Source organism: Lactuca serriola, chromosome 6 (assembly GCF_051521515.1).
Source record: "Lactuca serriola cultivar US96UC23 chromosome 6, Lser_US96UC23_V15, whole genome shotgun sequence".
Lineage (NCBI taxonomy): Eukaryota > Viridiplantae > Streptophyta > Magnoliopsida > Asterales > Asteraceae > Lactuca > Lactuca serriola.
This window is the reverse complement of record NC_136413.1, coordinates 159,124,366-159,148,748: the sequence shown is the minus strand read 5'-3', so window position 1 is coordinate 159,148,748 and position 24,383 is coordinate 159,124,366.

Below are 24,383 nucleotides of genomic sequence, written 5' to 3'. Positions count from 1 at the left end.
TGGACTCGCCGAGTCCAGACGCGAACCCGCGCCCATAACCGCGATCATACTCGGCGAGTTTGGGCTCCAACTCGCCGAGTCTCCTCACAAATCACCAAAAATACAAGAATAAATAATACCTAGGAATCCGGGGTGTTACATCCCTATTATGGTTCTCCAGTCTCACGGCCTCCACCTAGGCCTCTCGTATGGTATCCAATACCGGAGTCATCACGGTCATCCTCATACACACATCACGGATTGGGGTGCACTCTCATCTACGGCTCAAGGCATCGGCCACCATGTTAGCCTAGCCTGGATGATACAGGATCTCATGATCATAGTCTTTCACCACATCCAACCACCTCCTCTAGTGCATATTTAGGTTAGGCTGATCCATGAGATACTTCAGGCTCTTATGGTCCGTGTAAATGGTACACCAAACCCCGTACAGGTAGTGGCGCTAAATTTTGAGGGCGAACACCACCGCCCCAAACTCTAGATCGTGGGTGGGATATCTCGTCTCGTGAGGCTTCAGCTGCCTCAATGCATAGGCTATCACGTGCCCTATCTGCATTAACACCGCACCCAACCCAGATATGGATGCATCACAATAAACCACAAAATCCTCCATTCCCTCGGGAAGGGCTAACACTGAGGCTTCACACAACTTTTTGTGAAGAGTCTTGAATGAGGTATGCTGCTCGAAACCCCAAGTAAAAGCAACGCTCTTCCAGGTCAATCTGGTGAGGGGGACGGAAATCTTGGAGAAATCCCTGATAAATCTCCGATAGTAGCCGGCCAAACCCAAAAAACTCCTGATCTCGGTAGGGGACTTCAGCACTTCCCACCTCATAACTGCCTCAATCTTGGCCGGATCGACCAATATCCTATTCTGGTTAACAAGGTGCCCTAGGAACTAGACCTCCCATAACCATAAATCACACTTGGAGAATTTGGCATAAAGCCTCTCCGATCTCAACACTCCGAGAATCTCTCGCAAATGCTCCTCATGCTGCTCTCCGGATCTCGAAGCACCAAGATATCGTCGATGAAAACGATCATCGAATGATCCAACATAGGCCTACACACTCGATTTATGAGATCCATGAACATTGCCGATGCGTTGGTGAGCCCAAAAGGCATCACCACGAACTCGTAGTGCCCATACCGAGTCTTGAAGGTAGTTTTCTGAACATCCTCCTCGCGGACACTCATCTGATGGTATCCGGACCTCAAATCGATCTTGGAAAACCAAGATGTACCCTGTAACTAATCGAACAGACGTCGATCCTGGGAAGTGGATAATGGTTCTTTACCATCAACTTGTTCAACTGCTGGTAATCGATGTACATCTGGAGTGAACCATCCTTTTTCTTGACAAAAAGGATCGGCGCTACGCAAGGCGAGCTACTTGGTCGGATGAATCCCTTCCCCAACAGCTCTTGAAGATGCGAGGATAACTCCTGCATCTTGGGTGGCGCAAGGCGATAAGGGGCCTTGCCAATAGGCCCCGCTCCCAGGACCTAATCGATCCGGAACTCCACCTACCTCTCGAGAGGCACACCCGGTAACTCCTCGAGAAAAATATCTGGAAAATCCCTCACTATCGGAACCTCAGCGATAGAACTCAATCTCTCTGCAGCAAGTCATGTATCCATAACATACACTAAAAAACCCTTACAACACTGCTGCAGACTCTATTTCGCTCTGGCGGCCGAACAAAATGTCGATCCAGGTCGGGTACCTTCACCGTAAACTGTGCACTCCCCCACTAGGGTCTTGTATGGTCACCAACTGACACTCGCAGTTGATCATACCTCTGAATTGACTCAACCAGTCCATACCCATAATGACACATACATCCCCCATCACAATTGGTACCAGATCTATTGGAAACTCAACTCAAAAAATATCAAGTACACATCCCCGGATCATATCAGTCGCAAACACCGCATGCTCATCAGCTATGGAGACTTTCAGTGGTTGACTCAGCGCTTCTAGTCGGATACTAATGTGACGACTAAATGCTAATTATACAAAGGATCGACTCGCACCCGAGTCAAATAACACCAAGACAGGTACATAACTCACAAGAAAAGTACCTAATCATAACACAATATAAGCACAAGATAACTTAATTAAATTAAATATAAGAACACATACCGGCCATGACATCAGGTGCTGTGCTGGCCTCCTCCGCTGTCAGCTGGAAAGCTCTCCCATGAGCTTTCGGTACCTCGTCCTTCACTGGCCGGATCTCTGTAGCTCCTGTAGTAGCAGGGGCAGATCCCTATGCTAATCCTTGAAGCAGCTGTGGGTACTCGGCCTTCCGATGGCCGATCTGGTTGTAGTGGAAAGAAAATGCATACCCCTTGGGGAAATCCATCGTGATATGCCCCTCCTTGCCACACTTGTAGCAAACACCAGCTCGACACACACCCTTATGACTCTTGCCGCACTTTCCACAAGTGCGGCCCTTCTGGCCTCCAAATCTTGAATCAGCGGGATTTGCTCACTTAGCTGCCGGCTGAGACTATGTCGGTCGCCTATCCCTCCCCTGAGACTCCGCCTCCTCTCTGGCCTGATTCTCCAACTCAATCTCCCTCTTCCGAGAATTTTCCTGAAGCTCAGAAAATATCCGGTATGTCGAGATCGCCACAAACTCGCGAATATCCCTCCTCAGTATGCTCAAGTATCGGCTCATTCGTGCCTGCTCGGTAGACACGTGCTCGGGGCAGAACATCGCCCTCTCATGGAACATTCTCGTAATCACTGTCACAGACTCTGTCCTCTGCTTGTGGGATAGAAACTCCTGGGCTAACCGTTCCCTCTCCACCGGGGGAACATACTCATCTCGAAACATAGTAGTAAACCTCTCCCAAGACACTATAGTGAGCTCTGCATGAGTGAAGTTGGCTGTCACAAACTACCACCAGTCCTTCGCCCCTAAGCGAAGCTGGTTCAGCGCGAACTGTACCCTCGAATGTTCCAGACAGGAACAAGTGTAGAAACATCCCTCGATGTCAGAGATCCATCTCATCACGACAATCGGATCCTGATTCCTGTCAAACTTCGGTGGCTTCATGTTGCTGAACTCCTGGTACAACAATGAGTTACCCCCAAGTGGCCTCGCAGCAATGACAGCTGCGGTGGCTGCAGCAGCAGCCCCCTCGGTAATCGCAGTGTAACGCTCATCAGATGTCTCAATCAAGGTGGTCTTGATAGACCCAAACATCTTGGGAATCTTTGCTCGGATGGCTGCGGCCACCTCCTCGTGAATCATCCTGCAAACCTCCTCATCACTGGAACCACTGCCCCATGGGTTGTGGTGAGTACCCATCATGATGTCTCTCTCTAAAACACAACACAAAATAATCAGAGACTCGATCGAGAATACTCGCACTCGATCACTCACCCCTACTTGTTCCTCAACACCCTGAGGATTCTAACCTGGACTGCTTACCAATCCGGTGCTTCTAGTAGTACGGTCCCAATAGTACCTTTCACACTGCATCCGTATTCATCGCAAGCCCTCCTCCTAGGATCCTAGATTGCAAGTACTCTATGCCTCTCTAAACATAGGCTACTCCCTAGTAGACCTCTCATAGGCTCCTCTCTACTACCTACTCGCACTCAAAGCAACTCACAGCAACAGTAACTCTTAGGCTAAGGCATCACAAATCAGGCCACTCTAGTCCTAAGATATGAAATACCTAGCCTACTCTCTATCATGCATAATATATATCTCATAAGATCACAAAACACATGAAATAAGGGTATTTTGGGAAACCACCGTTCGATCGCTGGCTAATTGTACACACTGCTCCTTTCCGCTTTTCTCTTGAAAACTCTTACTCATTTTTAGGAAAGATCATTTTTATTGAATTTTTTTTTCACAAATCCTCAGTTTGAGTCTAGACATACCCGAAGGTGTATCCGAATCCCTAAAACCAAGGCTCTGATACCAATTTGTAACAACGTAAATTTTCAAACAAAATTTTCCTTTTTAATTATAATAAAAACACATATCACATGTCTTAAAACACCAATTATCCATCGACAATATAGTTTTCAAAAGTATTTATCACAATCTCGAATCCATAAAACATATAACTCCAGCTCGGTAGGTCTTTGTACAATCAAGCCGGTGCCTTCCCGCGATCCTCGGAAGTACCTGAAACACATAAACACATAACACGGTAAACACGAATGCTTAGTGAGTTCCCCAAAATACCTTGTAAAAATAATTAGACACTCGAGGCTATAACTCTGGAAGACCCTATGGTCAATGTGTCTCAGTGGGACACTCCAATTCCACAACTCGTTGGACCCTCTGGTCCTGTCTGATTAAGAACCCTTCGGCTTCATAGTTCGTTTGACCCTCCGGTCCGGTCTAAGCAACAAATAATATAGCATATAATACATATCACAAAAACATGCATAACTCAAGCAAGCACATAAGACCTTCTGGTCACACATAGCTACCACTCTAGGTAAAGTATAGTGAGAAGACTCACCTCGAAGTAAGCAAGCTAGTGTTGGGTTTTGGTATATTACAACATCCTATGGTGCACATACAGCCCTAAATACCTTGGATCTATGTTTTCACTAATTGTACATGCAAATGGTTTCCAAGGTATTAATCTTACAACTAGCATGCATTTAACATAAAAATATAATATACTAGTTAACATGACATACCTTTTGATGGAGCTTGAATTCTTGGTGTATTTGGCCTTAAAGAGCTTAGCCCCAATAGTGTGGAAGCCTCAAATGGAATCACAACACACCATGGACAAAGGATGAACTTGAGAGAGAATTCCATGCACACAAAAGACACCATGAACTCTAAAAAGATACAAGTGGCGATTTTGGGCAATGAAGTATCTATTTATATGTGGGATTTCTAGGGTCATGGATATAACCCAAATCCATACCCATGGGTTTTATGATCCATGGTTCATGTGTCCCAACTCTTTATGTATCCATACATAAACTTGGTCCAACATGGATCCTAAGCCCAATACATATAAATATTGATGGGTTTTGGTCATAAGACATCCTATGTGCTCATACAAACCCTAATGCTTGGATCTAGGTTTCTCTATTGTACATGCTTTGAATCCAAGACTATAAACCCTAATTCTAGCATATGGAAATCAATATTAACATATAATTAGGGTTAAGATATTACCTTGACTGTTATGTAGCAATAACAATCCTAATTCCTCCTTTGAATTGACTTTGGAAGGCTTAGAGTCACAAGTGTCACTCCTCTAATGGTTCACAAACACCATAAGCAAGAGGATGAAGAGGAGAGAGGATGGAGGCTGCCAAAACCGTGTGAAAACCCTAGAAGGTTAGTTGTCCACGTTTTTGAGGCATAAGGGGTCTTTATATAGTAAGGCTATTAGGGTTATCTAACAAGGAAACCATAATTTGGTTGCTTAAGCCCTAAGCAACCCATGGAGCCCTTTTCTTAAAGCCTTGGACGATTTCATATGGGCTTCCCCCATAGAATTCGTCCACCTTATAATAAAAGGCAATCCATGGCCCTAATTGCAATTATCTTATAATTACAATTCCAATCCCTTAAGTTTAATTAATCTCTTTTAGTCACAAAACTAATTACCAATTAATTATTGACTAATATTAATTAAACAATATGATTTCTCCTTTAATATATTATTCTCATAATATATTAATAAATCATATTTAATCCTTTCTCTCCATAATTCATCCTATCAAGTTGCTTTGGTGAAGGCAACCCAAAAGGACCATGCACCATCGGGTCAAGTACATACCAAATTAGTTATGGACTTAGACACTAATCCAACAGTCTCCCACTTGGATAAGTCTAACAACTATTATGCGTATGACTTCGGATCCCGATCTGCAATCGTAGCTTTCCAAAGCCGCTGTCAACTCTGATCCTATCAGATACGCATGTCCTTAGATAAGGGATCATATATTCCTCCATTCTAGATATCATATGAGATATGATTTCAAATCATTCTCTTTGTATTACTTCTCGATTTCTGATTTATGACGACAGACTAATTGAACAAATCAAATTAGCCCTAGCCCGGCCGAGCATTTACGTTTGTCATCACTAAACCATCGAGGGGCCCAAAGATATCGCTTTTATTCTACTTTGAATAAAAGGAATGGATAAACTTTGATACAATGCTCGCTTGCACTCACTAACCAAATCACACACAATAATATGTTTTATAACACCAAGTTACTAGTGCGTTTACATATTATCAATGTGCAACCGATTCGCAAGATATAACTCACACATCTCGGTTTCAAGAATATAAGATGTTATCGTCTCACTAATTACTCGTGATACAATTCATGGAGTGATCCAAGTGAGCGTTGGTTTAATCCAATGCTGAAATCATATTCATAAGCACTCATGAATGTTGCAGCAAACATTTGCTTATGTCTAATGCTTTTTAGACAATCCACACACCAATTCACGACAGTCTTCATTCATATCTACTTCCAACATATGAACGACTGCGGCCTGTTCGAATAATTCGATTATTCTTAATAAACTCAATTATTCTGGAAGTCAAAACATGCAAAGTGAAACACAAGAATAATACTAATCCCATATGGCCTCAAACCTTTGAGTATAAATAAAATGCCTTTTATTTATCACCATATTGATTACTCATTATTTGTCGTTTCAGGTAATCAACTTCTTACTTGAATTCCAACACTTGTCCCATGCTCCTAGCATGCACACAATGTTTACCTATGGTTCTTACTTTGTGAAATAGATCTCATTGAATACATTTCCAATCCTTCTCATTTCACAACTCCAAATCCGTTTTTCATAAGTCAAAGAATATCAAATTCTTGCTATTTATAGAATATGCTAGATTCTAACATTCTATGCAACTATCCTTTCGTAATGTCACTGCACCAAAGTCACAAAGACTATTGCCAATGATATTACAAAGTACTCTATCGGAGATTGTTACAAGACAATTCCATAGACGTGATGTCTCTCACTCAAGGTACATTCTTTGAACATCCTTTTGCATAGAAGTTTCTAATCTAGTCATAGATTTCTCAATATTCAATTCCTAATATGGACACACTTCCATATGTTCCATATGACAACTCATTCTTAATAGAATCTTATCTATTCGTAATGATGTCGATACGGTCCATCCAATATGGAAACATTTCCATATTTTCCAATACTATACTTCCAACTACTCACAAGCGACCAATCCTCGTCGAACTTTGGGTTGTCCTTTGATAGTTGTTTAATTGTTTTAGTCAAAAACCAATTCTAGTCCCTTTTCCTTCTAAATGCGCTCGACATTTGGAAAATTTTAGAATGGTCAAACATTAAAGCATTTGCAATCGATCCTATACCCGAAGCGTATGGGACACGACGCATAATGTTTTATTTGCTATGTTCTCAAAATTCGAATTGTGAAGAGGGATGCCGTAATCATAATCGAAATTTTAAGAACACACTATGTACCTTTGACTAAATTTATTAACATTTCTCAACCTAATCCTTTAGATTTGAAATGAAGCATAATATTCTCTCCCTTAATTATAGCAAAACAACCTTTCAACTCTTACAGCTTTGCAAAGTATGACTCTTGTTTTCTATAATTAATATTGCTAACCTTGCAATACTTTCCTTAATAATCATACAATCATAACATTTATGCTCCCACTATCATGATGATTAAAACATAACACTTATGCTCCCATTAGCTTCGACATGTATTCATAAACATCTTAGCTTTCAGAAAACAATACTTATTGAATTTCTTAAGTTCATGTTTCTAATACTTAGTGCTTTGATAATCCTTTATCAATGCTTCTTGAACTTATACACCTTTGCCTTCGATAGTTCATATGTGTGTCTAAACAATTAAGACTAATTGCCAAACCTCACAATTCAAATTATGGAAAGGGATGCCGTAACCATGATTGAATTTAAGAATGCAATTTTACAATCACTATCTTCTTAAAATCTCTCTTAGTGAAAGTATTTCTTCACAATCATTTTCATGAAGGAGGAAATCTTATGACACTTAGATTTGAGCGGTGTATGTGTTCCTATCCATGTGAATTTGTTAAAACTAAAGTTTACGACAAATTCAAACTCATATGGACCGAACTTTCTTAATCTTGATTTCTTGCCTTATGGTAGCACAGCTGCCCACCATGTCTTCCAAGTAGTTAAGCAGCTCACCTTTTCTTATCAATGTAACTTTCATTGATTAAGGTGCTTTGCCTTTTATGCGTTCAAAATGAGAACTCATAGAACTCACATGCATAATTAACTCGATTGGATTGGCACATAACCAAAATAATGTCATCACGATAGGTTGTAAACCTCAACTCGTGTGCTAGTGATGATCGATAAGGTTTATTTGATTTGTTCTTGAAACCTTTCAAGACCATTAAGACTCCCACTGACTCCTTGACATATAAGATTCTTTTGTCAATAAACATTTGTTGACAAACAAATATTCAAGAGTTAGTGTAGCTTTTATCAAAACACTTCATAAATTGGTCCAAGTTGGTCTTTGTCTTATTCAAGACATCACAATCTTAACTTTAAGACTTGTTATTGGAACGAAGTATGATAGACTTCTTGATTTAACCATTTCTTCAATCCTTGATTCCTCTTTTTAATCATACAATTATACTAAGACTCACTTAGAGGATCAATTGAGATATGGCTCTTAATCATTAAGACCTATCATAAAGCATAAAAGCTACTCTCCCTTCTTCTTAGAATGGAGAAAAATTTATCTTTCTGCCTTTTTGATTCTTCTTATTCGTTTTGCTATTGATTTAAACCTTTTTAATCAATTCCTAATTACACTTAATCTTGTAAGTATAATCATATTTACTAAACCTTTAGTAAATTATGACGAATATCTTTGTTACTCTTATGGTGAACTTGATCAATACACAACTTTGTGTACTCGATCTCCTAGTCCTTCACTTGACACTTTGTCAATGAATTAGTCTAATTTCCAAATACAAAATTTCTCATTCATCGTGCATCCACGTTGCATGATTCCAAGTTTCTGTCCAATTGAAACTTGGGCGATGAGAAACTCTCCCTATTTGGTAAATTCTCGACTTTCCATAAATAACATAATAAGAACCAAATCCATTATTGCTAATAATAGAAACATTTTAACATCAATTTTTTTTCATACACGCCATTGTAAGGATAAATAAATAAAATTTAAAATCAAAATTTATTTTATTGCGGAAAAATTTTGTCCTTACAATGCAACTCATTGAAAAACTTATGCTAATACATCTTTCTTAGCAATCTAATTCTAACTCTAAGTAATAGCTCAAGAATCTAATCTTCGAGAAATGCGATCGAAATCCATTCATTTACGGTTAGATTTTGCTCACTTCTTCCCTTAAGCTCCCTTTCTTTTCTTCGATCCTACAAAACATCAATTGTAATCTTATTACATTATGTATTAAGAATCTAGAATAGAAGCTTAAAAGAGTTAGTAAATGGATTTTACCTATATTAGAGCCATACGTTTCGACTCTCCCATCTCTTAGATCTCTTAGGTAAATGGGGCAGCTTCGTCTCCAATGCCCCTTCTCTTGGCAATAAAAGCAAATCGACTCTTTTGGAACAGGACATGGAACTACTTCAGACATCGCCTTTATCTTATGATCAAACTTTTTGATCATAGCGTGTCTTTCATTGCCATTGTCTATATCCATAGAGGTCTCGAAGGCAGATTCACCAATCAACTTTGCTTTTCTATTGCGCCAAATCATTGCAGATTCAGCAGCAATAAGCATATAGGTGAGATCTATAAGGGTCACGTTGTAGTTCATCATATAGTACTCTCTTACGAACTCACTATATGAGTTGGGAAGTGACTGAAGAACCCAATCAACAGCCATTTCCTCACAGACAACGGATCCCAACATTCTTAACTTATCAATGTGTGACTTCATCCCTAGGACGTGTGCACACACGGACTTTCCTTCTTTATGTTTACTTGCCAAAAGGGCTTGAGTGATCTTGAACTTTTCAAGCCTTTGAACTTGTGGGTTAGGGAGAATAATTGGAGGAGGAGGAGGAGGAAGTGAAGCATGATCTCTTGTTCCTCGATCGAATTGTGGAATATCATCTTCATGTGGAATGCTTGTTCCACGGGATTTGAGAATACCATAGTTGTCGAACTTTGACATCTACAAAACGGGAGAAAAATGAATTCAAGTTAGTTGATAGATTGAGTCCTTGGTAGATCACCCAAATGAAATTCCAAGGCTAGGACCCAGCACAATACGCTACAACCTAGAAAAGGGATGCCGTAATCTAGTTGCAGAATATTTGAAGGTAAGTGAATGACGATTCACTAATTTCCACCATGAAAAACGAAAAAGAAATTTAAGTTTTAAATCTATGAAAACTCCTAGATCCTTTGAGATACATTGAACTTTCAAGGGCATGTTTATATCTCGATATGCCCCTCTTGTTTGTGACTGGGATGCCGAGGATCACAAAGCGGGTGTGAATAACCATGCAAACTACATGGTGCCCTCACATATTACAATCACCTAATCGATGTGCCGGTAAACCACACACGCTCCACCGAACTATGACAAACATTGAGTCACCCTTTGCTACCTTTGCTTAGACCCATTTAGTGTTCCGGTTAACCACACACGCTCCACTAACGTCTTCGCAAGGGCACAAAGTGTAATTTCATGGAATTGCATCAATTCACTTTTGCCTAAGTAACTAAGATTGGGAATTTTGAAAAACATTTAGTTACTTTAGTAATTCATTATACTTATAATGGAAGGTTTCGTCCTATCCTACCCGTTCGGCTAACGACCCTCCACTAGTCAAGAGTGCGGTGGGTAAGAGTGGATACCCATTCAATCGCCATTTTATAGGCAATTTCCTTAAACACCCCTTATAGACTAGCTTCGTGAATGAGGCCTACTAACGGTAAGACTGACTTTTACTCATACATATATATAATGTTAGACTTTTAATGTTATATATATATATATATATATATATATATATATATATATATATATATATATATATATATATAGTATAGGGTGTATTTTATACTTTTAAAATATTAGGTGGTCTAATTTAACAGTTATACTTTTAATTCAATTAAATTGTAAACCTAAACTTTTATGGATTTATTAAATCTCTATTAATTATACACCTTAATTAATTAATAAAACCATAAGGGTGTGATTTGAACTTTTTCAAAACTATACTAGAGTTTTAGAATTTAACATTCCTAATTAAACTTTTAATCAACTTTTAAATTCCAAAACTTGAGGGCAAGTTTTGAAACATTTCAAAACAGTAGGGTTTAGAATTTAAATATACATCAAAATTAAACTATTTAATCAAAATTTAAATTCCAAAACTTGAGGACAAGTTTTGAAACCTTTTTCAAAACCTTAGGGTTTTAACTATTTAAATTTCAAAACAACAAAACTTTTGGGTTCAAATTTAAAATATAAAACCTAAAGGGATTAATTTGAAACTATTCCAAACTTTGTCAAGAATATTCTAGATCACATAATTCAAATAAGGCAATTAACTATAATTGGTGGTTATCTAATTAGATCTAGTTCAAATTCTTGCAAGATAATGATCAAATAATTTCCATAACTTAACATATATCAAATAGGGTAACAATTATCTAATTAGATGACCAAAATCTTTTATTTTGACAAGGATAATCATAAGGGATTAACAAAATTCCAATTTTATTAAGTTTAAACAAATATGGCAATTATCCTAAGTCATAACAGGTAAAAATCCGCATGTCTGACGAGTTGACTCGTCGAGTCAGGCTTGGACTCGTCGAGTCACCTTGGACTCGGCGAGTTCAGCTATGGACTCGGCGAGTCCAGCCTCCAGAAACCCAAAAAACGAATTTTCCAGATATCTAATGCATCAATACAATTGAAACCAAGCTAGGCTCTGATACCACTGATGGGTTTTGGTCATAAGACATCCTATGTGCTCATACAAACCCTAATGCTTGGATCTAGGTTTCTCTATTGTACATGCTTTGAATCCAAGACTATAAACCCTAATTCTAGCATATGGAAATCAATATTAACATATAATTAGGTTTAAGATATTACCTTGACTATTATGTAGCAATAACAATCCCAATTCCTCCTTTGAGTTGACTTTGGAAGGCTTAGAGTCACAAGTGTCACTCCTCTAATGGTTCACAAACACCATAAGCAAGAGGATGAAGAGGAGAGAGGATGGAGGCTGCCAAAACCGTGTGAAAACCCTAGAAGGTTAGTTGTCCACGTTTTTGAGGCATAAGGGGTCTTTATATAGTAAGGCTATTAGGGTTATCTAACAAGGAAACCCTAATTTGGTTGCTTAAGCCCTAAGCAACCCATTGAGCCCTTTTCTTAAAGCCTTGGACGATTTCATATGGGCTTCCCCCATAGAATTCGTCCACCTTATAATAAAAGGCAATCCATGGCCCTAATTGCAATTATCTTATAATTACAATTCCAGTCCCTTAAGTTTAATTAATCTCTTTTAGTCACAAAACTAATTACCAATTAATTATTGACTAATATTAATTAAACAATATGATTTCTCCTTTAATATATTATTATCATAATATATTAATAAATCATATTTAATCCTTTCTCTCCATAATTCATCCTATCAAGTTGCTTTGGTGAAGGCAACCCAAAAGGACCATGCACCATCGGGTAAAGTACATACCAAATTAGTTATGGACTTAGACACTAATCCAACAAATATAACTAATTATCATAATTAGTCCCCATAGATTTAATTAGTCTCTTTTGACCACTAAATTAATTCCAAATTAAATCTTGATCAATACTAATTAAAACATATGATTTCATATTAATATATTATTACTTATAATATATTAATAAACCATAAATAACCTTCTCTCAAAAGTTCATCCTAATAAATTGTCCTGATGATATGCAACCCAAATGGACCATGCTACTCTCGGGTCGAATACATATCAACAATTGTTATGGGCTTAGACACCTAATCCAACAGTCTCCCACTTGGATAAGTCTAAAACTATTATTCAAGTATGACTGCAAGATCCCGACTAGCAATCGTAGCTCTTAAAGCCGCTGTCAAACTCTGAACAAATCAAATGACATGTCCATTAGATAAGGGATCATATATTCCTCCATTCTAGATATCATATGGACTAAGACATGGATTATAATCATTCTCTCTGTCCATTTGTTGTTTCTCGATTTTCAATTTATGACGACTGACTAATTGAACAAATCAAATCAGTCTAGGCCCGACCGAGCACTTATGTTTGTCATCACCAAATCATCGAGGGGACCACAAATATTGCTTTTATCCCGAAGGTAAAAGGAATGGATAAACTTTGACTCATATGGCTTGTTCTACTACTTGTTGAATCATACACAAAGGCACGTTTTGTAACATCGAGTTACCGAATGCGTTTTCGTGCAATCAATGTACAACCAACTCATAGTAACAACTCATATCTCCAGATTTGAAGAATATAAGATATTATCGTCTCATGATCACTCGTGATAAAATCCATGAAGTGATTCAAATGAGTGTGGGTTGAATCCAATACTCGAATCCCTATTCCAGGAGTACTCATGAATGTTGTAGTAACTCTTACTATGTCCACTACCTTGGACATCTACAAACCCGATTCATGACAGGCTTGCCTTAGTACCTACTTCCAACGCATTATCGACTGTGGATGGTTTGAATAACTTAGTCATTAGGAAAGAATAACCTAGTTATTCTGGAAGTCAAAACATGCAAAGTGAAACACAAGAATAATACTAATCGTCTATGGTCCCAAGCACCATTGAGAGTAAATAAAACACCTTTTATTTAAAAACCATATTGATTACTCATTATTCATTGTATAGTGTTTCAAATAATCAACTTTATATTTGAATTAGAACAATAGTTGTCCCATGCTCCAAGCATGTAAACTATGTTTTGTAAACACTAGTCATGCCATACATCAAGTATGCACACTACGTTTATCTATGATCTTGACTTTGTGAAATAGATCAATTGAACATGATTCCAATGATGCTCATTTCTATATCCAAAATCTTTATCGTAAATGTAAAAATTCCAAATCCCTAACATTTTAACGAAATTTGTTAGATTCTAAACTTTTATGCATTGATCCTCTCGTAATGACTATGCACAAAGTCACAAAGACTTGTCAACAATCATTATAGAGTATCCCAATGGAGAGCATTCCATGGAACCAAAGTCTCAAATTCAAGTTACATTGCTTTGAACAACCTTCTTGCATTAAGTTTCCTAATCTTACACATATTGAATGAACAACTTCTACCTTTGGGAATATTTCCATATTCTCATTTTGACGGTCACTTCTGAACAAGAGTTGCCTCTTTTCATAATATGTTAATTATGGTCCTTTCCAAAAATTAACACTATAATTCAAACTACCCCTGAGCAACCAATCTTTGGTAAACCTTAGATTGTCATCGACAATTGTTTAATCATTTTAGTCATATCCAATTCTATATCTTAATGCCTTAGGCATTCAGAAAATTTAGAAAGGATAAATATTATAGCACATGCAATCGATCCTATATCCGAAGCATATGGGACACGATTCATGATGTCTCACATAACGACATGATACTAGACCAATCTTTTGCTACAATATTTTTTATTTGCCATGTTCTCAAAATTTGACTATGAAGAAGGATGCCGTAATCATAATCGGATTTTGAAAACGCAATATATATAGAATTTTCTTATGTTGAACCATTCCAACACAAAATTCATATATATATATATATATATATATATATATATATATATATATATATATATATATATATATATATCCCTGACTAAAGATGATCAAAATCTCAATCTAAGCTTTTAGAATTGAAATGAAGTATAATTTCCTCTCCTTTAATTATAGCAAAACAACTTTTCCCAATTGAAACCCTTTTGTTTTCTATAAATAACACTTAACATAATAATCATGCTCCCACTAACATGATGATTATTAACATAACACTTATGCTCCCACTAGCTTTGACATGTACTCAGAAAACAACTGGACTTCTAGAAATCAATACTTTATTGACTTTCTTACCAAAGTTCAGATTTCTGATACAAGATGCTTCGATAAAACTTTATCAAAATCATACACATTTCCTTAGATAGCTCACATGTGTGTCCAAACAATTTTATAGAACTATGAAAAGGGATACCGTAATCATAGTCTCAAATGTTTAGACCTTTTCCATTTTTCACAAGTCTATGTTAGTGTGTCGGTTACCCACACACGCTCCACTAACGATTTTGAGAATGCAAATGTCACACTTTCTCTCTACTAAAAATCTACTTAGTGAAAGCGTTTCCTCACCATCATTTTCATGAATAAGAGAGAAACCTTATGACACTTAGATTTAATGTGCATGAGTTCCTATCCATATGAATTTTGTCAAAACCATAATCACAAGACAAGGTTAGTGACACTTCCAAATTCATATGGATTGAACTTGTGCAGTCTTAACTTCTTGCCACTTGGCAGCCCAAGGGCCTACCATTGCTTCCAAGTAGTTATGGGCATAGAAATGTCAACACAATAGGTTATAAACCTCAAGTCGGGTGCTAGTGAAGAACTATATGTTTTATCCTTGATTGGTTCTTGAAACTTTCAAGACCTTTAAGACTCCAACTGTCCTCTTGACATATAAGACTCTCTTGTCAAGAACCATTCCTTGACAAAACAAATATTCAAGGGATAGTGCAGATTCTTATCAAGACTAACACTTCACGCAATTGGCCTAAGTTGGTCTCTGTTTTATCCAAAACATCACAACTTACCAATTTCAAATGTACAAGAGTAGAAAATATTTTACTCTTACATTTGACTAGTGTTAATAAACCTTTTTTTTAAGATGTGTCACTCAAGTTACAATCTTGGAGTATGACTCTAAGACTTTGCTTATGGAACGAAGTATGACTCATCTTCTTGATTTAACCATTCCAACAATTCATGACTCCTCTTCTTAGCCATAAGAAAGCACTAAGATGTCCTTAGAGGATCATTTGTAATATGGTATCTTAATCATTAAGATGATCATAAAACATGATACTAAAGTACTCTCCCATCTTTTCAGACTTGAGACACTTTTATCTTTCTGCTTAATTTGATTCTTCTCATTCGTTCTGCCATACATCGAATATTTTCCAATGTTTCAGAATTATACTTAAACTTGTAAGTATAACCATATTTACTAAGCTTTAGTAAATCATGTCGAATAGTCTTATCGATCTTTGTGGTGGACTTGACCAGTGCACATGAATGTGTACTCAATCCCTTAGTCCTTTCACTTGAATTAATTTTCCAATGATGAAAATTCTCATTCATCATACAACTTGTATGATTCCAAGTTTCGGTCCAATTGAAACTTGGGTGATGAGAATCTTTCTGTATTTGGTAAATTATGACACTACCACATCCGAAAGAATCAAATCCATTTTCCAATATTGCTATCAATGGAATCATACAAACAACTATTTTTCACAAATGCCACTATAAGGATATTTAAAATAAATAAAATAAAACCTTATCTTTTATTTAAAACTTGCAGAAAAACTTATCCTTACAATGCAAATGCATATGAAAAATTTGTTGTTATCTAATCCTAAGCAATATATCATAACTCTTAAGCAACAACTCACAATTCTGATCACCGAACCATGCGATCGATATCCATCTTCACGATCAGAATCAACATATACTTCCTTTAAGCTTCCTCTCTTTGATTATACAAAACATCAAAATGTGATCTGGTCACACCATGTATAAGAATCTCAAATAGGAACTTAATAGAGTTGGATAGTGCACTTTACCCGAAGTAGAGTCAAACTCTTTGACTTTACCAACCTTATGATTGTTCAGGTAAATTAGGCAGCTTCGCAACCAATGCCATATCCTTTGGCAATAGAAGGTTTGGGAAGTTGATCTTCTAATCAAATTCGATTTACTAGTCCTCAAATCATTTCTGATTCAGCAACACCAAGCAGATAGATAAGATCATTAAGGGTTAAGTCATGGTCTGTCACATAGTAGTCCCAAAAGAACTCATTATGTGAATTAGAAAGTGATTGAACATCCAACTTTCTCAAGACTTTGACACCCAACTCTCCCGGCTTGTCAATATGTGACTTCATCTCCAAGATGTGATCACAATAGATCTTGCTTGCCAATAGGGCTTGAGTGACCATGAACTTGTGGGTTAGGGAGAATAATTGGAGGGGGTGGGGGAAGAGAAATTCCAAAAGATTTGGGTAGATCATAGATGTCTAAACTAGACATCTAAAATGGAAGATATTCAAGTTAGTTGATTTTTAAGTCCTTAATATAACACCCAATATGAAATATTAAGGCTAGGACCCAACACAATATTTTATAACTTGGAAGAGGGATACCGTAATCCAAGCTATAAGATATTTGAAGGTAGGTGAATGATGATTCACCAATTTCCACCATGAAAAACGAAATAATTTATTAGGTTTTAATAGGATTTGAAACTCCTAGATATTTTGAGATTCATTGAACTTTTCAATGGCATGTTTCAATCTCGATTGTGCCCTCTCAAATTTTGTGACTTGGATGTCGAGGATCACAAAACAAGGTGTGAATAACCATGCAAATTCACTTGGTACCCTTAATATTATCACCTAATCGATGTGCCGGTTACCCACATGCGCTCCACCGATCTATGATAAACATTAAGTCACCCTTTGTTACCCTTACTAGTCCAAGTTAGTGTGCCGGTAATCCACACACACTCCACCAACGACTTGGTAAGGTACAAAGTGTGAATTTCATGGGTTAGCACCAAATTCACATTTTCCTAAGTAACTAAGATTGGGTATTTATAAAAGGTTTAGTTACTTAGTATTTATCATTAATACTTTTAATGAAGGGAGAATTATAGTCCTGTCAAACCTGTTCGGCTAACGACCCTCCACCAGTCAAGGAAGCGGTGGGTGAGAGTGGACACCCATTAAACTGCCATTTATAGGCAGTAACCTTATACACCCTTATAGACCGGCTTCGTGAATGAGGCCTACTAACGGTAAGACTGACTTTGTTCTTATACATACATATATATATATATATATATATATATATATATATATATATATATATATATATATATATATATATATATATATATATATATATATATATATATAAGTATTAACTATTAATATTATAATAGTATAAGGGTGTATTTTAAACATTTAAAATACTTGGTGGTTTAATCTATTAATTAAACTATACTCTTAATTTAATTAAACTTAAACCATGTCTTTATGGAATTATTAACTCTTTTAATTAGACACTTTAATTAATTTAATGAAGTTTAAAAAGTTTGAACTTTAACTTCTAGAATTCTTGGGTTTGGAATTAAAGTGTATATGGGGTTTGACTTTACAAATTTCAAAACTTGAGGAAAAGTTTTGTACAAATTCAAAAACTTATGGTTTCCATAACTTATGAATTTTAAAGTGGTTTAATGGAAAAAACCCCTTTAAGTTCCATAACTTATAGACAAGTTATGGAAGACTTTAAAAACATTAAAAAATGTGACTCTTCATTTTTTCATAACTTTTGGAAATTTTATGAGTTTTAAAATTCATAAATGTGACTTTTCATGTAACTTGAGGAGAAGTTACAAAAACACATATTATGAACAACTTCTAGATTAATTTGGATTGAAAACAACTATCTCATAATTTTTTCCTATTAATCTAAACAAACTCATAAACATGAACATTCATAATCAACATTTTTCAAGTGTCATATATACATGTATAAACTTGAAACTTTGATTATTATCCTTTATTTGGATGAGAATAAACATTACCATAGTATCAAAAAACAAATTTTATGAACGAAAACACTTTTCGGTAATGATTCTAATCCAAAACAGGCCAAAAAAACTCGAAGATAAGCTGTCAGGGGGTCCAACTCATCGAGTACATGAACCAACTTGACGAGTTGGATGAATTTGTTCATGGACTCGTCGATTCTGCTGTCCCGACAGCAAAAAAATCGATTTTTTTTCAGTTTTTTTTCCAGCAACTTGCATCAAGTATAATTGAAAACAACCCATGGCTCTGATACCACTGTTGGGTTTTGGTATACTACAACATCCTATGGTACACATACAACCCTAAATACCTTGGATCTATGTTTTCACTAATTATACATGCAGATGGTTTACAAGGTATTAATCTTACAACTAGCATGCATTTAACATAAAAATATAATATACTAGTTAACATGACATACCTGTTGATGGAGCTTGAATTCTTGGTGTATTTGGCCTTAAAGAGCTTAGCCCCAATAGTGTGGAAGCCTCAAATGGAATCACAACACACCATGGACAAAGGATGAACTTGAGAGAGAATTCCATGCACACAAAAGAGACCATGAACTCTAAAAAGATACAAGTGGCGATTTTGGGCAATGAAGTATCTATTTATATGTGGGATTTCTAGGGTCATGGATATAACCCAAATCCATACCCATGGGTTTTATGATCCATGGTTCATGTGTCCCAACTCTTTATGTATCCATACATAATGATGAGATTAAAACTTAATCTTGAAGATCGATTAGATCTTAAACAGGTGAATAAATATTTAAACAGTAAGAACAAATGTAAAATAAGGAATAACTCAACGATGAATCAAACAGGTTGAATGATTATAAAATAACCCTCAGAAGAGCTCGATAAAGAACATCAACTTTAGAGGGTTGGAGAATTACAAGAATGATAAAAGAAACTGTAATGCTATCGTAATCTTCTTAATCGTTAACCTAATTATGCATGCAAGCATATACTTATATAATAAACATAATGGGCTCTCGGTTGGACAGGCCCAAACCGGAATACAAATTAAATAAACAAATAGCCGAGCCCAAAGACGCAATCCTTGAACATATCTTCAACCCAACAATCTCCCTGTTTGCGTCAATTGGAGCGAGATCTTCACTTGTTACTTGGGCCAGCAGCGGAGGCGGGTACCTTCTTATTCACGATGTTAAACAAACAAGAGATAAGTGCCAGTATCGTCTGCCTAAACCTGATATACCATTGGATCATGTCGTTGAAGTACTTAACATCATCCGCTGCATTCTCTTTACACCTTTGGATAATCGATAACACATGCTCCAGACAAGCAGTGGTGTAAAGATGTTTGTCAGCTAAAGCGAAAAGACATTTCTGTCCTTCAACTCTAGTGAACATGACCGAATTGCGTCTTGGGTCGATCTTGCCCATCTTCATTTGATTGAGATCACTGGCCGATCCCACAGGAGCTATCTTCGGTTTCTTCTTGAAGACAGTGGCAACCTCCTGATCCATAAGGGCAACCTCCATGATATAACAGACAATCATCATCTTGATATGGTCTATAATCGGACCATATTCAGCTTCATTTGTCAAGAGGATGTTATGCAGAACAATCCAATCATGAGGATTTAAGTTCGGTAGATCTGCCAGGGATATATGATGTTCAGTTCGTGCAGACCCTCGAATTACCTTGAACCGAACGTTTATGAATCTACCTTCGGTGTAAGGCTTCAGTAACCGAATGTTCACTATCTTCTGGGCGCTCCAAGTTAGATACTGAGGACGAGCAGCCTTCAGATAGAATTCGATCAACTCCCTATCCACCTCAGGGTTCGGATGAGGGACTTTAAAAATACATGAGAAGGCGTGGAAGATAAACACCTTTCGAGTCAGCGGCATGTCGAACTGCGAATCGACAGAATTAACGCATTCGAACGAAATCACCGGCTCGAGCCATAAGATGCTGGGAGTATCTATGGCCTCTTTAATCATGCGCTCCCGAGTCCATGCAGGGAAGAGAGTCTTCCTGCTCTCGAGGAGATCGTGGGCTTCCTTCTGCTTGCGTTCGGCTTCTTCAGCCTCTCGCGCCACACGATTAACATCTTCATCAGCATTGCGACTGTTCTTTCGTTTCAACATGTCAGCAATGGTTGCATCATCTTCATCTTCATCTTCTTCCTCAGCTATGTTTTTCCCTTTGTCCTTCACACCCGAACCCAAAGCTTGACCAGTCGGAGTTGGTTCGGTTGTGTGAGTAGCTTTGGAGGAAGGAGGTGGTTTCGATCCGGACTTTACTTCTCCCCCTTGTTTCGGATCGGACACGAAACTAGGTAAACCTTCGATTTTGCTGAGAAGGTCTAAGGCAGGAGCAAGCTTTTCAGCAAGGGTTCGCCTCACCGAATGGTTTAGAATCGGATCGTGTGCTTCTAGGATGTTTGATAGTGCAGCGTGTACATCCGAAACACAAGTCTTGATGACCTCCCTTTCGGATCGAAGAGCTTCCAGCTGTTGTTGAGAGTTTGATAGCTGAGTGGTCTTGACCTTGAGGGCGGTGGTTTTGCTTGCCAGAACGTCCATCAATGAGTTTTCAGCTGTGAGATCCTCCTGAAGCTTAGCGAGGCGCTCATCAATGGAGGCACGAAGAGCCGAGTTGTCGTCGCTTATGGTTTGGCGAAGAGTAGCGAACGAGGTCAACTCCGTTGAGACGAACTTGGCCAACTGCTGAACTATTGGTTCCAAAGTTGTCTTTGTGACATCAGCGCTCTCCTGTAGGGACTTCAACAGGGAAGAGGCGTCGGATAATAGTTTATCGACTTTTTCGGTCGCAGCCTCACATGCTTTTGTGGAGGCGTCTATGGCGGCAGTGGCTGAGGCTACCGAATCATGCTGAGCCCTGGAGAAGGCATCAACAATCTTCTGAAGTGCAGCTTCAGATAGAGAGGACTGTTGGTTGGAAGATGAGGCGAGAAGTAAGTCAACCTTCTCGTTGAGCTCCTTAAGATGCTTCTTTGTCACTGGAGCATCATCCTCTTCATCACTCTGAACCTGAAACGGACTAAAATAGACCGAATCGAAGGCCATGTTGTCTCCGCCAAGAAACGGGTTATCTCCATCAGAGGCATGATCTGCAGATGGTGGGGGTGATGAAGCTGGGGGTGTGGTGGTTTTGGTAGGTTCAGGTTGAGTGTGGGCAGTTTCGGTTGTATGGGTTTCGGTTTGAGGTGGTTCGGTTACGGGTGGTGTTTCGGTTGTAGTGGTATGAACCCCCGTATCAGATACGTTGGCTGTAACCTTTGTAGTGGTTGTAGTGGTATCTGTGAAAATGGGTGGTGGTATAGGGAAAAAGGTTGGAGGAATAGTGGTAGTGGGGGTTATGGTCGGAATGGAAGTAGGGATGGTTTGAGGAGGTGAAGGAACTGGTGAATTATGAAGTTCCATCTCTAGGGTAGGTGAGTGAGGTGGTGTGTTGCCTCTCTGAGGGGTTTCGCCTCCTTGAGAGCCATCCGAACCCGAATGCTCTTCTTCTGAGTCACTCGAAGAGGAAGGAATAAGAAGTTTGCGTTTCGGTTGAGTCTTCCTTCTCTTCGGCTGCGGGGACGGAGCAGGTTTTGTCTGTTTCCTCTTTTTGGGAGAAGGACCTTTAGTAGCTTTGGTCGCTTGCTTCCCTTTGTCCGCCTTTTTGCCTCTGTTCACCGGTTTGTCAGCATCATGGATGGACTTCAGCATTTCCGGTGTAAGTTCCCTGGGTCCAGTTGCCCTGAACTCCTTGATCGTCCGGATCAGCCTGCTGTCAGAGGGAACGTCGCTATACATTGTCTCCGGAATAGAGCCAATGAATGAGAATTTAGATGCATCAGAAACGATGATCTTCTTGGTATGAAACGTACCGATTGAAGACATCGATGCACCAGCAGTAGTGGGAATATCAAACTTGTCCATCGCCCACTTTGTGATTAGAGTCCAGAACCGGGCATACGACACCTCAGAATGTCGTGATGAAGAAGAAAGTCTCTGGATGAGCTGTTGCCAGAGAACCAGCCCAAAATCTAAGTTGATCCCATTGTAAACTGCGTACAGGATCGACAAGAAAAGTCGACTAGCACCGTCGGATCCTGAGCTCCTTTCTGATAAGCCCTTGAAGAGGACTGTGAACATGCCGTTCCACTGTCGCGGCAAGCAAGACTTCTTGAACTTTGCGACGGAGGTGAGGACCTCCGTGTACCCCATATTGTAAAACATGCAATACAGATGCCCAACCGGAATCGTCTTCGGATTAATTCTCGATGGGTCAGCAGCCAACCCTAGCAAAGTGCAGAAACGTTGTCGAGAAATGGAGGTCTTATGATCAGCAACCTCGAAGAACACCCGCTCGACTGCTTTGTCGTAATAGGCAGTCGCATAAACCTGCGAGAGAGTCGTCATTGGCACAGACTCAATCCTGGAGAGAGCTGGAGCGATTTGGGAGTACTTCAGGCACTCGATGATCGGTGACATGTAGGAGTCGTACGCCAGAGGGTTGGGATCGATCACCAGGCATTGTTGAGGACGAATAGGAAGGATGTGTGAGGTAGCATGGACTGAGGATGATTCCGCCATTGTTGAAGGTAGTAGAAGAAGAAGATGAACAGTGAAGCTTTTGGGAATTTTTGCTCTTTAGAAAATCCGGAAGCAGTAAAAAGGTAAATGAGAGTGTAGACTGCCTTTTATAGTGAGGGAATGGAGAGAGAAAAATCGTTTCAAATCTTCTATACGATGATCACATAGGAGAGAGAGTGTCAGATTCCTAGGATCACGCCACCCAACAAGCACCGTTTCAGAAGAAAACCGTTCAAATCCTCACGCGCCTTTAAGTGCCAGAGAGAAATCCCTTGAAATTCGCACAGGCGTCCTTGATGCCGGTAAAAGTATGGGCGTTACAAATCCACACGTGCCCCATTTTTACCGTCGTTTGAAATTAAATCCTTTTAACTCCCGCCGAGTCAGCAACCTTTCGTCTTATCTTTTAAACGACATCTTTTGAATTAAATACCCACGTGGATTATTTTTGACCACAGCTTCATAATTAACCACCAAAGTAATAAATCAGCTTGAAATTAATTAGTAACGGAATTTTGGAAAATCAAAGATTTTCGTGCAAAGAGTGTAAAAAGAAAAGAAATAAAGCAACTCTTTTTAGGATTTACTGTGATGTCAATAATGACACGAAACTGATGATCCCGGGCACGAATCTCTTTCTTCAAGGTCAAGAGAGACCTTAAAGTGTTAAGGTGGATTCCCGTTGAATTACGATCAATCATTTATTAAGAAATGTTGAAATGCTTCTTTTAGTTAGGCTAAGTAAAGGTGGCTTTCGCTTTGATTCAACAATTCTAATCTTGAAATAAGAAAGAAAGTGAACAAAGTACTTGTGAGACCGGTGT